The sequence below is a fragment of the Sander vitreus genome, chromosome 2 (genome assembly GCF_031162955.1).
Source record: "Sander vitreus isolate 19-12246 chromosome 2, sanVit1, whole genome shotgun sequence".
Taxonomy (NCBI): domain Eukaryota; kingdom Metazoa; phylum Chordata; class Actinopteri; order Perciformes; family Percidae; genus Sander; species Sander vitreus.
The window spans coordinates 34,126,875-34,144,784 of NC_135856.1; the positions used below are offsets into that span (position 1 = coordinate 34,126,875).

Sequence of the window (17,910 nt, forward strand, 5' to 3'; positions counted from 1 at the left end):
GCACTCAGCCACATGTTTCCTTCAGCAGTAACAAGTGCTCTCTGCTCACATTTGTCATGCACTGTTACAACAGACACACACAAACCCAAACACACATGCAAAAATCTAACCCTGCTCTGGTATGATGGATCCTGTGTAGTTTTCTTCCTTATTTTTTGTAGAATGTATTAGAATTTTTGTTAATTGTTTACCCACTAATACTGGTACTTGAGACATAATGACCACAACCTGTAACTGTCCCAACTCTGAACCAATTCTGCTAAAATACAAGCACATTTCATGCGTTACACTCAGATTGCCATTCTCAACCACACTTTTTTTCAAAACACTACACACAATGTGTGCTGCTATCCACTCTGACTCCTCACATGGGCAAACACATGTTGCACAATTTTTCAATTAGCAATCAGACATTTAGCTCGAAAAGGGCCACAGGTGAGCTCCTCTGTTTTGAAGCAATGGATGCTGACCTAGCAAGATGAGTGAGAGTAAGAGGAGAAGGACAAGGAAGACCAAGACCAAGGAGAGCCCTCATTTCTGGTGAGATGTGAGCCACTCTAGTTGACCATGTGGTCACCATGGTCTAACGATGAGGCAGGCTGGGCTGAGAGTACAACCAAACGGGAGCAGATTCACAGTAACATCCATCGTCCAGACTTTGCAAAATGAGTATAGAAAAAAAATCTTTCATTACAGTACTGTAGTACTGCATATCATTACAGCACTCAATGATTAGTGTATTACAGTATTGGAAGTGGACTGTAGTACAGTAAACAGTAAATAAGTTTCATGTATTTATGAGATTGTGCAAGTAAGTCCTATACAGTTCCAATTGATGGCATTCTATCAGCAGTGTATAGACATATTACAGTATTGTAATCTCATATTTTGTACATCACAATATTTATTTATTAGGAAGGATGCTTAAAAGGAGAAATGGGTTGTCAGAACCCATTTAAATAAACTCGTCGTTTCACAGGTGGAATACAACTCTGTAAAGTGTCTGTGTGCTGTAAAAGCGGTTACACACTGCCTGCGTGGCGTGAGCGTGGCGTTTCTGTTGCGTGTCAGCTGCGTGGCGTGAGCGTGGATTTTTCTATGTCTTTACACACCAGAAACGTGTCTGACACTGCTGCTGCTAGCCTTGTCTGGAGACATGTATGTTTCCCATTGATAAAATGAAATACCATGTTAAACATAAATATATACTGATTTGATAACAGCAAAGACAACGTCGGCAGTATTGACGGCAAAATAGGCAACAGAATATTTCGTTCTGTATTAACAGGTGCAATATTAGAAAAACGATTTTATTTATTTTTTTTATTACATTTATAGCTGCATTTATATCAAAACCTAGGGACTTTCAAACATCAACATGTCATTTATTAATATGTATTCGTGTCTAAACGACATATAAAAATCTTTTCCTATTCTATTTTGCCTGGAAACGCTTCCAAACGCCTGAAAAATAGGCGTCGGTTCTATTTCTAGCAGGCGCGCGTTTTCGGCGCAGCTCGAGCCAGTCACGCAGGCAGTGTGTAAGCTCTAACCTGTTAACGTGGGAGCCGAAATATAAACGGACACGCCACGCAAGAAGAAGAAGCTATTTGACTTTTGCAAGGCAGATTGTGACATCAGAACACAAGAGTCCATTCAGAGGAATAGTAAACAACACAGTATCAAGAGACAGCAAACTGATTTCATTCCTTTTGATAGCTTGAACGACTGAAATGATTCTACATGACATCTTTCCCATTTCTATTACTTATTTTTGTTAATATGATTGTTAAAACATACATTTCATAATTTGTATGCTTAGTCATAAGATCTCTTTCTTCAAATTCTTTCCCAATATGTTGCTGTGGGTACGCAGCCCTCTGAAACAGCATTTAGAACAATGGGAAACACAGACCAGAAAACCTTACATTCAGGCCAGAGGCTTAACATGGCTTGTAATGGAGAGAGGAGACGAGAAAAATACTAAAACATTCAGGAAAGACAGTTCTGTTTGTGTGCTTACGCGGTGAATACTGCATTATGCAACAAACTTTTGTTCCTGAAACAGGGCTTTCTACAGGACGTTTGAATACTATGACCAGTGGCCATAGACAATGCCCATCTGCATTCAGACAAAGAAACAGAAAAAAAGGAGAGGGGAAATAGGGAGAAACAAAGGTTTTGAGTATTATACATGAATGCCAAGCTAGAGGCAGATCCAGTCTAGCTCACATTGAATGACTATAAGCCTGTTAAATCTTGTCTTTGAATTCATCCATGACCCTCTAAGAAGATTTAGTGCCTTCTCAGCTGCTTTTTTATGCTAAATCTTGCTCAAACTTTTGGGAAACCAAGTGTTTAACTTTTCGACAGACTAAAATCAATACATGACAAAATGTCATGAGCCCAAAGCTTCACATCGTGTGATGTAGAAAACTCAAGTGTCAATCCTCTAGAGGTGCAACGCATCCCAAAACCCAAGGGTTGGATTGTATCACGGACATCAGCCAGCAGCAAGCACAGAAGCACTAAATTAGATCCAGAGTGGATCATTATGCCTTAATGTAAGACTTGGCATCATTTGTGCTTCATAAATTAAATTATTAAAAATGTTTTCATTTCTCTTTTTCTTTTGTTTTCTTTCGTATTTCTTCTTGTCATCATTGTTATGATTATTATATATGTGATCGTATTGTGTTATGTCATGTCCTGTTTATGTAAAGATAAATAAAAAGAACATAAAAAAAAAATAATCAGGTAGATATTTGTATTATTTAGCAAATTTGACAAATGATTGCTCTGCTTTCACTACAGAGCACCACCAGGACAGCATCACATGTCAGGCACAGGTGCGTAGGCAGTAATGGGCCAGAGCGGCACTGGCCCGCCCCCTTTACTCACTGGCCCGCCCCCTTTACTCACTGGCCCGCCCCCTTTACTCACTGGCCCGCCTCCTTTACTCACTGGCCCGTCCAGCCAAGTTTGATCAAAATACGTTTTGTTATAAAAAATATTCAAATGTATGCAAAAAAAGAAATAATAACAGAACTAGCTAGTTGTGTGTGTTTAATGTGTATTTTCTTCTGATTAAAACAAAACTGTTTAAACCATACAATCAAACGCCTTCGGAACGTAGTTGGTTGCTATGGTAACAACGGGCAGACTCTCCGGGCTGCCTTCAGCAGCTAATGTTAGCTAGCTGGCTTTTTAGACAATGCACCATGGATGTGTTAAGCAATGTACTGTTAAAAGTTACCGCGACGACAATGGCTTCTCTTTAAAGTGGTATGGACAGTTTTCTTGAATGGAATACAATGAAAATAAGGACGAGCTTTTCTGCAGCATGTGCAGACATTTCCCCAGCAGAGCTGACAGCCCATCAGCCAGAGAGGAGGCCCTCACAGAGGTAACATTAAGTCAGAAACATGTTTCACGCTTCTTGTGTTATTAATTAAGTAACCTAGTAACCCTCCTATTTAGTAAGATATGGTGAACACTGATGATGGCTTCTAGCTGAAACGCTAACTTATCTGTGAGTGACGTAGTTTTTAGTTTTCTCTGATCCTGTCACTGCCGTGGACTCGATACACTGTCTAAGATTTGGCGCCTTGTTGGCCACTTTTCATTATATCTTTCATAATTCAAACAATGCTTGGCTGGAAGTTTTCATTCTTTGATTTTCTTTTACTGCTGGTAGCCATTTGCTGCTCATGATCTGACCATAGCCCTGAAGCAACAATGCTGTTGCATTGTTACATGTGTGATTTCTGTCTGATGTAGGCTAATCTATGTCATACAGTATGTAAACGCCTTCTCTGCTGTGTGGGTTCATGTATAGTTGCCACTTTGTGCAATAAAATGGTTAATTTTATAACAGTGCTGTGCAGAGCCAATGCTGCTGGTTCTGCCGGTGCAAATATATTTTAGCCTGAATAGGTTAAAACCGACAGGTTTTTATCTATATTGTTGTCTACAAACTTTTTAGACTGAGTTTTGTTGGTTGAGCATGTTGTAGGCAGTACTGTTATTGCCGTTGTAATGCAGTATGTTGGAAGGTAAAACCGTTGCTGTTTTTTCAGTTTGTCCTTTTTGCTACTTTGTCTTTTGAAAATGGCCCACTCACTTTGGTACCGGCCCGCCCAAAATACTATTTCTGCCTACGCCACTGGTCAGGCATCTCTCATATGGTTGGTTCCAAAGTTAACAGCAGGTTTAATAATCCATGGTGCAATGGTGCATTCAGGTGCCTTAATGGCTTGTAAAAAACTGAAACAGCCCACCACACAAACTGCCCAAAGATCTTGAGCCTTGCTGAGCTTCTAGGGTGCGACTATTTCAGGTCACCTAGCCATTATTTAAGATTAAATCCAATCTTTACATTTATTATATAAATATTAAAAAAAGATTTTTTCACAATGTCAAGATTGACCAGATAAAGAATTCTGGAGATCAAAGCATCAAAGGCAATTAGCTTGGAGGTCGATGAGAGTAGGGTTGGGTACCGGATCCGCTACTTTTGGTTAACGAGCTGCAGCAATGTGCAGTACAACAAAAATATGGTGTTTTCTGAAAATTAAACCACATAAACCTATTCTGGTACAACCTCTAAATACAATTATGAACCTGAAAATGAACATCATATAAGCACTTTAAAGTCGCAGGCAAGCGGTGGCAAGTGTCAACGCAGACAGCGTTCGCTGCAATCTAATATTAATGGCGAGCCGAAAGCAACCGCGGTGCGGTTACACTTCCAGGCTGGAGGTTGTAAGGCACTGCACCTTTATTTCTACAGCACATTTCAGCAACAAGGCATTTCAAAACGCTTTAATTAAAACATTAAAGAGCAGTTAAAAAGAGATAGAAAATAAAAACAGGCTAAATTAGAGGATACAAATACAAGAATAAAAGATACAGTGCGGTGTAAGAAATGAATAATTATTAGGGAAGGGTTTGGGAGGGCAGAGGGAGGTGTTGTATTTTGTGTGGAGTGTTAAATCTTCTAAATAAATAAAATGTTCTAAGTAAATGGGATGAAAAGGTTTGGAATTATTTATACAACTGAAATAGTTTTTTTGTCATTACAGAGGGAAAGTACAGTTGGGTACTGGAATTGAATTTTAAGTACCGGAAAAATGTGAACGGTACCCAACCCTAGATGACAGCACAGATGAGTCTATGTCCAGGCAACTTGACATTTATTTAATATTTGGTTGATGTCAGAATCCTATAGAAACATGGTCCTTTTAATGAACTGTGAATAAGTAATACTATAATAATAATAATACATATACCAGGATAAAGAGGGACATGTGTTTAACTAATTCCTGGACTTGGTCCCTATTGCCGATGGCAGAGCAGACACTGTTGTGACAGCCATCAAGAACGTCATCTTAAAGAAAGGTCTCCCAACAGAGAAACTCTGCCGACTCAGGACTGACGGGGCAGCTGTTATGACTGGTGATTATGTTATTCCTGTGCAAGATTATTTTGTTTGTTGTACCCAATGTTTGGCACTAAATAGTTTTATTTAAATTCAGGTCGTGTAAATGGGGTTGCGAAGCAATTTACAGACAGCGTCTGTGGCTTGGGCTGCCCACAGATTGGCCCTTGCCTGCAAGAACTCATGGAATGCTGTCAGGTTCACGGCCACTTTCAGGGACCACCTTCGACAACTCGACCATCCTCCACCACCCTGGGGGTCAGTGACTTGAAAAAAAAGGTAATAGTAATTTGACATCATAGTAGTTATCTTCAGGCTATTCATAACTAATCATTAGGTTTTTGATTGCAACACACCCAGGAAGTGAAGGACAAAAGCTGGCTCTGTCAGCATAAGGCCATTGAGAGTCTACAGAGGAACCTGAGTGCAGTCCTTGGAGCCTTGGCAGAGCAAGGAGTCCAAGAAGACCCCGGAGGAGGAGCAGTGGGCCAGGTTCCAGTGAATGCCTCAGTTTAAAATGTAAGGAATTTTCAACTGAAGTACATTTCCAGGATAATTGCCTGACAGGATGTCCCTCCCCTTCCTCTCTCTCGGTGTTGCTGTTCTCAAACTCCATTCTCTTCAGGAAACAATAACAACCTTTGAGCTAGCAAGCTACATGCTGAAAATGTCAAGTTTTGAAGAAAATGTGGATTGTGCAACAAGGCAGGCCTGCTTGGTTCTTTCGGGGAATGACTGTAAAGATTTACAAAGAATATGCAGGGTTTCTGCTAGCAGCGGTGCACCGCCGCTCCTTCAGCTGTTTATGAAATGTCCTAATTACACGACTCTGCAGAGTAGTCTGCTCTATGATTTCTATCTTTGTTGTCAGTCTGGCTCAGGTTAAACTCTTTGTGAAACATGAATGCCACAGAACGTTCTTTTATTATCCAGTTTGACAGTCAGTTATAACGGAAAAAGAACATAAATAAACTACTTTAACGTATTTTTTCTTTAGGGCTTTATTACATAGTATCGGATCGGTGCATAAACTCCAGTACTTCCCGATACCGATACCAGCGTTTTAGGCAGTATCGGAGCCGATACCGATACTGGTATCGGTATCGGAACATCTCTAATTACAATTCCATTCCTATGTTTCGGTCTATTCTTTTCTGTATCGGTCAAGTATTGATTTATTTAATTTATTGTTGAACTGAATGATATTATGGCTCTGTTTGATGTCATTGTTCAGTCCATTCCATTAGGTCACCACACAAACTGTACACACATGCTTTTAACAGCAGTTAGCACAAGAGGTTGTTTGAACATACATTGTCCTCTTAGATGATATCCCCCGTCTCTTTCATTAAACATTGGGCGTATGTTACATGGTAAATTATTTTCTTTAACTTTAAACATAAACTGTGCAGTTTTGAATGTGACAATGTCCATAAATTTCAGCAAATGTGAATTCAAAAACAGATGATTAGTGTGCTCATAATACATTATTATCCTGATTGCTCTTTTTTGCAATGTGCAAATATTTGGTAAGTTGCTTTTGTAGGTGTTTCCCCAAATTCCACACAATATAACATATATGGTAAAATAAGTGTGCAGTACAGAGTATGTCATGTATTTTGGTTCAATATGTACCTAGTTTTGCTCAATATAACAATGCTCGTGGCAATCTTCATGCACAGATATTTAATGTGGGGCTTCCAGTACAGTTTGTGGTCAAATATGACACCCAGAAATTTACTTTCATAGACTCTTTCAATTATTTCATTATCAATTACTATTTTAACGTCTGTATTTATAGTACAATTTCCAAATATCATGAATTTTGTTTTGTTCAAGTTTAAAGATAACTTATTTGAATCAAACCACAGTTTTAATTTATTCATTTCATTTGTGACCATTTCCAGCATCTGCTGCAAGTCATCCCCGCAACAAAAAATATTTGTGTCATCTGCAAAAAGAGTCAATTTTAGTACATTTGATACTTTTCAAATGTCATTTAGGTAAAGGATAAACAGTTTTGGGCCTAAAACTGACCGCTGTGGAATGCCACAGGAAATACTAAGGCTCACTGACCGGTGATTTAGATGGAGCTACGGTACTTAAAAAAAAAAAAAGCATATACAGATCAAGTAAAATAGATGAAGTAAACTAAATGAGTAGGTATTTTCACTGCTAATTAATAACAGAAATAAAAACACAAAAATGTTACATTGTATATGTTTAACTTTAAATATTTGTTGAAAATGCATACAAATGCAGTCTTCAAAAACATGTTGTACATCCTGTCAAATGTATGCCAATATTGAAATATCTGTTGTAAGCCGATGTTAATAACATTATCAGTCGGTTACTGAGCCCTGCCTTGATCCAACTGGCCCCAGGTGCAGACACAATCATTGATATTACCAAACACACGTCTATCCCAAACCAAATCATTGATATCACCAAACACACCGTCTATTCCAAACCAAATCATTGATATCACCAAACACACCGACTATTCCAAACCAAATCATTGATATCACCAAACACACCGTCTATTCCAAACCAAATCATTGATATCACCAAACACACCGTCTATTCCAAACCAAATCATTAATATCACCAGGCAGATACACTGTCTGTTCCAAACCAAATCATTGATATCACCAAACACACCGTCTATTCCAAACCAAATCATTGATATCACCAGGCAGATACACTGTCTGTTCCAAACCATGCTGGGGTTAGGGTTAGGGGGAGCTTACCTGAGGAACTGGACTAGTTTCCAGGCGAGTAAAAAGCCCGTCACACAGAGCTGCTGTCTCCTCATTTCTCCTCTCCTTGTCTCCTCTCCTCCTCTCCTCGCGGCTCGCGAAGCTTTCAGCACCTCGAGCAGCGCTCGCGCTCCAGCGGTGCTCAGACAACACGCGGAGGGCCACTCACCGTTACCGTAGTAACGGGAAGTCCAAAAACTCCGTGCGCTCGGTCAGTTAGCATCACTGTTAGGGAAAACAGCACGCAGCTAGCTTCCTCCAGCAGAGACAGGTCACTGACAGGCTGGGGCTGAGGCCAGCTGTTCCTCTCCGCTCCGGTGGCTGGAGCGCCGCGCTGGGGCACAACGACCCGCCCCCTCCGGACAGGCTGAGTGGCAAACAGCTCAGCCAATCATCTGTAGTGCTCTTAATGTTTCCAGCTAAATCGCATCAGAAATTAGAAGCCCAGCGAGCTGGATCAAATGAAACAGCCAGCCATGCGTTATTATGTCTCTCTCTCTTTCTCTCTCTCTCTCTCTCTCTCTCTCTCTCTCTCTCTCTCTCTCTCTTTGTAGATCCTCTCTCTCTTTGTAGATCCTCGTCATTTTCTTTCCCTTCTTTTTCTACTCTGGGTTTCTTTCTCCATCTGTGTCTGTTATTCTGCTCTGTTAGGCAGGATACATAGAGCCACATGTGGCTGTGAAGTAGCCTGTGTTAATGATAGTTTGCCATATGGGGCCGCAGTAGGCGTGGGTTGGGGGAGATGCTGATTAAAGTTCAGATTTACATCTAGAGCACCCTGAGGCCAGAGTGGACAGGTGTCGGCCTATATGGAGTCTGTGAGTAGGCTGCTGGGAGAATGATAGGCCCTATGTGTTGTAATTCCAGCACTTTGGTTTTCCTCCACACTGCCTCTGCAGAGACTGGGGACTCTGATCTGTCTGTGAGGAAGTTTATTCGTATTGGGTGAACAAAGAGCTACAACTTCTACACGGTTTATCAGATGTGGATGCAAACAGCATCAAGTTTAAAGGGGTGATAGAATGATTATATAGGGTATTTCACACGGTTCCCTAAGGTCTCCTAATAGGGTATGTAACATTGGTTGGGCTGAAAATGGCCCAGGTGCTTTTCTATGCTCCCTAAAGCAACACTTTAGAATAGGCTTTAGAATGAACGAGAGGTTTTCTGCCATATAAGGTATGCTCATGAATATTTAGATGACCTGCGCAGTAGTTGGTTGCACTCACACAGACACAGAGCTGCCCCACAGCACACACACACACACACACACACACACACACACACACACACAGACACACCGCTGCCCGGCGCACAGCACACACACACACACACACACACACAGACAGAGACACAGGCACACACAGACACACTGTCTATTAACGTTACCGATAGACTTCCAAAAGTACAGACATGCAGCGGCTGCAGCGCGGCTTAAACAGCCGAGAGAAAATATCCCCATCTGGCATCAAACTTCATTTCTGCTCCAACACATAAACTCATCAACTAATGTTACTGTACAAAGCACCAGATACACAGTTTTGTTACAGTTTTATCCTCCAGTGTGTCATGCACACACACACACACACACACACACACACACACACACACACACACCAATGCAAAGTTTCTACACTTTCATTACAACTAATGTTGTTGTAACGTTACCCTTGGGACATAAAAAAAACTCCACAAAGGAATCACAACTCACCGTGTATAGTCAGCGTGGGGACATTTAGCGGAGAGTGAAGCCCTGCAAGCACGTCCTCTGCGCTGCTGCTTTAGATCCAGTAAGTAAGTCCCGCTCCATTGTCCGATACCTACTCGTTCTAAACACTTTTCTCTGGGCCAGTATTCCGTTGTACAGCCTGGAACACTGCATTTACGACCGTGGTTCATTTTCAATATCCTTGAAAAACTTCCAAACTTTCTTCTTTTTAAAGTAGGCTACACAGCGCAGCTTGCAGCTAAGCTTGTGTGTGAGATCCTGAAAGAGCTCTAGGCAGATTGTGGAGCTTCTCAAGTCCGACACAGTCATCATCAATTTTCGTAAAACGGCCCATATTTGAGATCTACATAGTTGATTTCTCGCATAAAAAAGTCTCAGAAGTGAATTTTGTATACATTTCTGTTTGAGTATGAAAGGCACTAAGATGCAGCTTAGCAACTGGCATGTGTTGGCAGGTTAACATAACGTTAACGTTACTCTGGGTAACTTTCAGCTAAGCTGGACTTGATCTTCAGGCTGTGTTGGGCCTTTCGGCGGATTCTACATGCAAAATCCGAAATATAATTATGGTTTGATGTGTGTTTAATCATACTAACAGACCCTCCAAGCTCCAGCTGACAGGAGTGTATGCTAGCCACAGTTATTATTAAAACACTTTTCTACAACAACAGACCTGAGGTCAGTTAATAGTGGTTATAAATTACAACCATCTTCAAATATTTTCTTTTGAAAAGAAAGCATATGTGCATATGTGAAAGCATGCATGTTGGCATATCTATTTATTTGTAAATAATTTTTTTACTGCAGTTGCAGTTTGCACGATAAACATTGCTCACATTTTGCAACTGTCAACAGCGTGACGTACCACACACAAACAGCTCAACAGTGTGGTTCTGGATGTAAAAAACCCATTCATTTTCTCTATAAGGATTTTGATTATTATCCATAATGTCTAAACCATCCAAGGTAGACTGACCACGACCTAACGAAGGTTTCTGCTCCTGCAGAAGACACAATCCATATGAAATCAACCTGGTTTTTCATTCACCATGGCATGCAGAAGTACTACACACAATCCTAAGCGTAACAGCCACGTCTCTGATTGGTGGAGCTCGCTGTCACCATGGAAATGTTTATCGCACCCGCAAATGGCTAGAGTGAGCTTCTACCTCTAAAGTCTCTGATCGTTTCTGTATTGAATCAAATCTTTTATGGTCACGATTGATCATGTAGCTGGTTGGCTTGGTTCCAGGCTTAAAACTCTTTATATAAGCATGTAATTAATCATCAATGGAGATATTGAATGGTGAAGATCACTTCGAGAACCAGAAAGTGGGCGCTCACTGTTGAGTTCTGTAAGAGGAATGTACTGAAGGCAGAGAGAGAATTCAGTTTAAACAGCAGCAGGATGATAGGCTACCATGCAGGTGTGTCACTTGCCAATGTATTTGAGTTTGCAGGGACATGTGATAAGGTAGACAACATTGATGACCTCTCTGTTTTATTCTCTGTGTCAACCTGCTATTACTAATATAGATTGCATTATTACATGCAGAACTCTCCTCTTTGATAAAGCGTATAGTTAGGGAATGAGAAGTTGCAGCGTTCGCCTCTCGAACTCCAGACACGGCACCCCTTCTCTTCTCTCCTTCTCTTCATAGTCGTCAGATTCATCTACCAACACTTAAGGTGTGGACACAGAGCCGACGGCCAAACGTCGGCAGAAAAGGCAGTTGGGCTGATCAGTCTCCCCAAATTGGTCAAAAAAGTGCCTCGGAACACACCAAAGCGACGAGACGTAATATGTCTCCATGCAGTTGCTGAATCTGTCTTCATGTCAGATCAACAAAGGTCAGTTTAAAAGATTTTCGTTAGATTTTGAGAGACTCTAGTCCTCTCTCCGTTTCCGGGTTAGCACTCTACCAATCAGATGGGTCATTTGAGTCCGACTGCCGGCAGTGCCCGCCCCACCGATTATACATGTCAAATCGGCCAAAATGAAGGACGGCCCTCGCACGGAACGCACCGAACAGACTCGAGTCACTGACCTCGCCAAACTGTCCAACGGCCGATTATCGGCTCTGTGTGTCCACACCTTTATAGAACTGGCTCAGGTTTGCCTTGCACCAACTCTTAATTACGCTGTTATAGTTTTAGACTGCCGGGGGACTTTCTTTGACACACTGAGCTCCTCTCTCTTTCCATCTGTGTGCATCCATGCCCCAGAAATGCTTGTTACTAAGGGAGTGTTCGTTATTTATTTCAGGGGCCACCGGAGGAGTTTTGGGATCTTTAGCCAAAATAGACCTGACCCTCCCTTCACCTGCAATAAATTTTGGATAACCCTCCATAATGTTTGGGAAAAAAAGGGATGAACCTCCCTAACAATTTATTGATGCCTTCTGTACTAATTTACGTTTGGCAAAGATGTACAGATAGCCATTGTTTTTTGCAACCATGGCATCTGTGACTAAACCTCTGCATTCTCATCTTACGCATCACACTCCTCTGTTATGGTGGCCATTTCAGTAGATTTACTCACTAATGTTGTGGAAACACAATAAGCATGGAAACTAAATGCACACTTCCTGCATTAATGCATTACTTCAAATACTAAGTTACTCATCTAGTAAACTAGTATTCACATGAAATAAAACAATAAAACATTGAGACCATTCAGCAAAGAACACTGGGTAATAAGAAATTCAACACTGGTTGCTATGGACTCGTCAGTAGGCTTCCTCAGTCATTGTATATTTTAGCATAGGTAAAGCTGCCGAAGCTGAACATTATCCAAAACTTAATTTCTCAGACGAACGTCATTTTGGAAGCTTGCATGCTACCACTCCTTCCTTCTCAAATGCCTTGAAAAGGCTGTCGTTTACACAATTTCACAAATCACCGGGACCAAAAGGATATTTGAGTCAGTTATGGCTGCAGCCTGCAGACCTCCCGTCTCATGCCCTCCCGGCTTGGTGCTGTCCGCGGCGCGAGCTTTGACTTTTCAAAATAAAAGCTTGCGTCTGGTCCGCTATGTTTTCGTATGGTGTTTTAGATGTTTTTTAACTAAACAGTACGGCAATCATGCTAATGAATAAAAAAGCAGATGTCTTAGTTACAACACGATGAAGCTAGCAAAGCAGTTTTGTGTTTGTATGTGCGAATGGGATTTATTCAGTTTGGGAAATCCCACGGTCTCTAAAGCTACAGCTCAAAATTGTCTGGCTGACTAAACGGGGAGGGACCCATCTGCTAGCGAGAGGGGCCGAGACTGAGAGAGCTACATGGAGCTACATGGATAAATATGCACCAAACACGCCACTTTGAAATGTTGCTGTTCTCATGAATAAAAAAGTTGGGTGACCCTCCCCCTAGACTAAAAAAAATTGGATAACCCTCCCATCAACAAAGAATAAAAAGACATCCTCCCCTATTTTCCTCCGGTGGTCCATTCCATAAATACCGAACGGTCCCTAACTTAGCTCTGGGGAGCTTATTCCCCAGAGTCCTTATGTTTTTTTTCGCCCAGCAGTTTGCCTTGGATTAGGGTGGCACCTAAATCATGGTTGCAGCTGTCGCTGTGGTCCTGCTCCGCTCCATGCTACACCCTGCTATGCCCTGCTACACCCTGCTACGCTCTGCAGTGCCCTGCTACACCCTGCTACGTCCTGCTATGCCCTGCTCTGTCCTGCTACACCATGAACTACTACAACTACTATTTCTAGTCATAGTTCCATTATCTTTATTGTGACTATTATTGCCATTGTTCATCACTCCCCCAACTGGCACCATCAGACACCACCTACCAAGAGCCTGGGTCTGTCCGAGGTTTCTCCTTAAAGGGAAGTTTTCCTCACCACCCGAGGTTTCTCCCTAAAACGAAGTATTTCCTCGCCACTGTCGCACTAACTGCTTGCTCTTGAAGGGAATTATTGGAATTGTTGGGTCTTTGTAAATTATAGAGTTGAAGTCTAGACCTACTCTATCTGTAAAGTGTCTTGAGATAACTCTTGTTATGATTTGATAATATAAATAAAATTGAATTGAATTGAATTGGAACACATCCTGCATGGAAAAACGACAACTGTCATTAAAGTGCGTGCAGTGTAGTTTCTTTCTAGCCATGATGTGGAATGTAGAGGCCCCATGTCTAGATCTGGTACTCGGCAGCCACCCATAAGAGCTTTTATGGATTACCTAACCGTGACAGCAACTTCAGTTCCGGGGTGCAGATAGCTTCTTCAGGGGCTATAACATCTCATCCTATGGGCAAGGATGAGTTTTAAGCCAGCCAAATCTAGGTCCCTGGTCTTAACGAAAGGCAAAGTGGCTGCCGGTTCCGCTTTACCTTGGAGGGGTCACAAATTCCATCTGTAACAGAAAGACCAGTCAAGAGCTTGGGGAAGATCTTTGACAGCTCACTGAAGGACATGACCGCTCTCCAACAAACCAGGAACGACATGACGAAATGGCTCACTGCAGTTGACAAGTCGGGGCTTCCAGGAAAGTACAAAACCTGGATGTACCAGCACGGAATCCTGCCGAAGCTTCTCTGGCCCCTCCTCATATACAAGGTACCCATGACAACGGTAGAAGCGCTGGAGAGAACCATCAGTCAGTTCCTCAGGGGGTGGTTAGGACTCCCACGGTCCCTAAGTAACATCGCCCTCTATGGTCATTCCACCAAGATGCAGCTTCCCATCAGCAGCTTGTCCGAGGAGTTCAAGGTCACACGTGCCCGGGAGGTCTTGATGTACCGAGATTCCTCTGATGCCAAAGTCTCCTCAGCTGGAATCTGCGTTACAACGGGAAGGAAGTGGCAGACATAGGAAGCTGTGAACAGAGCGGAGCCATGGCTGAGGCATGGCGTCTTGGTTGGCAACGTGGCCGTGGGACGTGCAGGCCTGGGTAGTTTTCCCAAGCCACACTATGACAAAGCAAGAGGGAGGGAGAAGCGTCAGTTGGTGCAGGACGAGGTGCAGGCAGAGGTGGAGGAAGAGCGCCTGACCGAGATGGTCGGTATGCAACAGCAAAGCACTGGACTAGGTGGGAGAATACCGAGAAGCGTGAGATCACCTAGGAAGAGCTGTGGAGCTCTGAACCACTGCGCATCAAGTTCCTCATCAGTTCAGTGTACAACCTTCTACCTAGCCCATCCAACCTACACCACTGGGGCTTGGTAGACTCTCCAGCATGCCAACTGTGCCAAAGGAGTGGCACACTGGAGCATATCCTCAGCTGCTGTCCAAAGGCTTTGGGGGATGGGCGGTATCGCTGGCGCCATGATCAGGTCCTCAGGGCTCTGGCAGATACAATCACCGCAGCGATTCAGAGCAGTAAGAATCAGCATCCCTCCATGCATACCATCGCCTTTGTCAGAGCTGGGGAGAAGGCACAACAGCAGCCACGCTCCCCAGGTGGGCTCCTCGCCAATGCAAGAAACTGGCAACTTCAAGTGGACCTGGGAAGGCATCTCAAGTTCCTGGATCCCATCATGGCCACTTCACTCCGCCCAGACGTGGTAATAACATCAGAGTTGACCAGGCAGGTTGTCATAGTGGAGCGTACTGTCCCCTGAGAAGACAGATTGGAGGAGGCAAATGAGCGCAAGAGAGCCAAGTATGCAGAGCTGGTGGAGGAGTGCAGGAGCAGCGGCTGGAAAGCACGAAGTGAGCCAGTGGAGGTCAGTTGCCGGGGCTTTGCTGGACAGTCATTGCTCCAAACACTCAAACTCCTTGGAGTTAAAGGACAACTGTGCAGACAAGCCATAAAGAACATCTCTGAGGCTGCGGAAAAAGCCTCATGATGGCTGTGGATCCGGAGGGGGGATCCTTGGAGTAGCACACCACTTGGACACAGGCCAGGGACTGATCACCCCCAGCAGGGTAGCCAGAGCGAGGGTGTCTGTTGATTAAAGACCCGAAACACCTGTTGACCTTGGGTTCATCAGTGATGACGTGTCCAAGTAGACGGTGTATGTTAGAACTTGTTATGTTGCAAGGAGCGCTCTGGTTCAGAGCAGCCGAAGGTTAGGTTTAACGTTAACCCTTTCAGCCTCTAAAGAACTTGTTAAAGCACATTATGTGTTTGGCATCTCACAACTGTGCGGACCACCATCTACAACATTAATGTAGGTCAGTCACACGAAAGGGGTAAGCTTCTCCCCTGCAGAGGTACAGTTTGATGTTTAGATGCTTTGGAGTTAGTACTGTTGACTTCTAAAGTATTTTTGCTTTAGTAGTAGGACTGTTGACTTCTAAAGTATTTTTGCTGTAGTAGTAGGTGCATTCTTTTCCAACTTGACCTTTCAGATCAGAGTATATAAGATATAAGATGGTTAGCAACTTATTGGATTGTTCTTCTAAATTTTGACCTTTATTTACTGTATCCTGCATAGACTCTGACACACCTGCACATGGAGTCATCAATGTATTCATATTCATATTTGTGTATGTACATTGATATCTCTTGATACACATAGACTGATAGACGTAGACTAGCTGCTCAGTGTTTTACTTATCTTTAGTTGTTATTTGTATTTATCTTGGTTTAGTTCTTACTCTTACTCCCACCTGTGCCTGTCTTGTGTTCTCATTGCTGTTACTGAAATGACACCTGAATCTCCATACAGGGATTAATAAAAGTTAATCTTCTTTCTACTTTTTAGGGATGTTTTATCATGTTTGCAGGCAGCACAGGCTTCTTGTAAAAATGGTCCTAAAGTCAGACCCTTTGTAAAGGTTGGGGCTGTGCATTACAGGAAGGACTATCTGGAGCACTGCATCCATACTAAGCACCACCAACAGAGCATGAATGCCATGCATTAGGTGTATCAGGTCTTTTCTCCAGTCAATCATCAACCCATTCAAATCCCAATCCCAGAAGTTTCAGATGCAATTGAATGGGTAGTGTTCAGGGTGGCTAGAATTAGTTGTCACTTAATCTTTAAATGTTTTCATAGAGGGACCTTCGAGTCGGTCATCATTATGGAGCATGATGCTGTAATTACGGGGTGCAAGTCCCTGTATTGGTTTGTCAAAAATGAGATAGCCCACCAGACCAACTACGGCACGCTGCTGAGCCTGGCCCAGATTCTGGGCTGTGACTATTTCCTCAAGCTTATAGTAAATACTTAAATATTAAAAACTTGAATTCGTTCAGCCCTGCAACATGGCATCGTGACTTTGCGTAAACATACACGCCACTTTCCTAAAGCCAAATGGCGTGTTATCTGTACGCATTTTGAGCTATCCACCTGTATGTCTACGCTGTATACAGCAGATATAAACATCCACCACCCAAACCAACTTTCGTGGACTTCCGACCTTTCATACTACTCGCTATGGCGACAATTCACATGTAATGTAGGTCAATGGAGGCCAAATGGCGTTGATAAACACGCTAAAAAGCGATTATGCGTCTTCATAACACGCAAAAATGGCATACGGATTGGCGTGTCATACATACGCCACTTAATGAGATCAGTCTGAACCCTGATACATTGCTGTATAACTCGTAATTCTTAGAAAAAATATGGCATTTTGTTCATGATATCAAGGTTGATCGCAGAAACAACCGCTCTCATCACACAATTGATGAAATGCTAGAAATCATTTCCCAGGTCATCGGGGAGATGAGAAAATCCCAAGCCATCAGCCTTGAGCTTGGTTAAAGCACAGATATTTCCGTGCTTCGTCAGCTTGATCTGCACATCAGGTATGACCATACTGTATATTTGGACAACCCTGCTGGCATTGCGGCCTCATGAGATGTAAACAAAGGGCTGTTAATGAGGTTGCTAAGCAGCTGACCCACAGCTGCCCCATGATTATCGCCCTTGCCTGTAAGGACGCAGCAAATGAAATACATGGTGACCTTCCGTTACCACCTGCAGGAACTACACCTGTACTTTCATCACAGTGCAACTGTAGTGCAGCACTGAAGGCAGCAGCTACAACCCTTGGACTGTCTCACCTGTCTTT

The 17,910-nt window shown here is 42.7% G+C and overlaps 1 pseudogene; it reads left to right on the plus strand.

Annotated features, from left to right (window-relative positions):
* Window positions 1–478: 478 nt before the first annotated feature.
* On the plus strand, window positions 479–15,839 carry LOC144528985 (uncharacterized; annotated as a pseudogene).
* The last annotated feature ends 2,071 nt before the right edge of the window (window positions 15,840–17,910 follow it).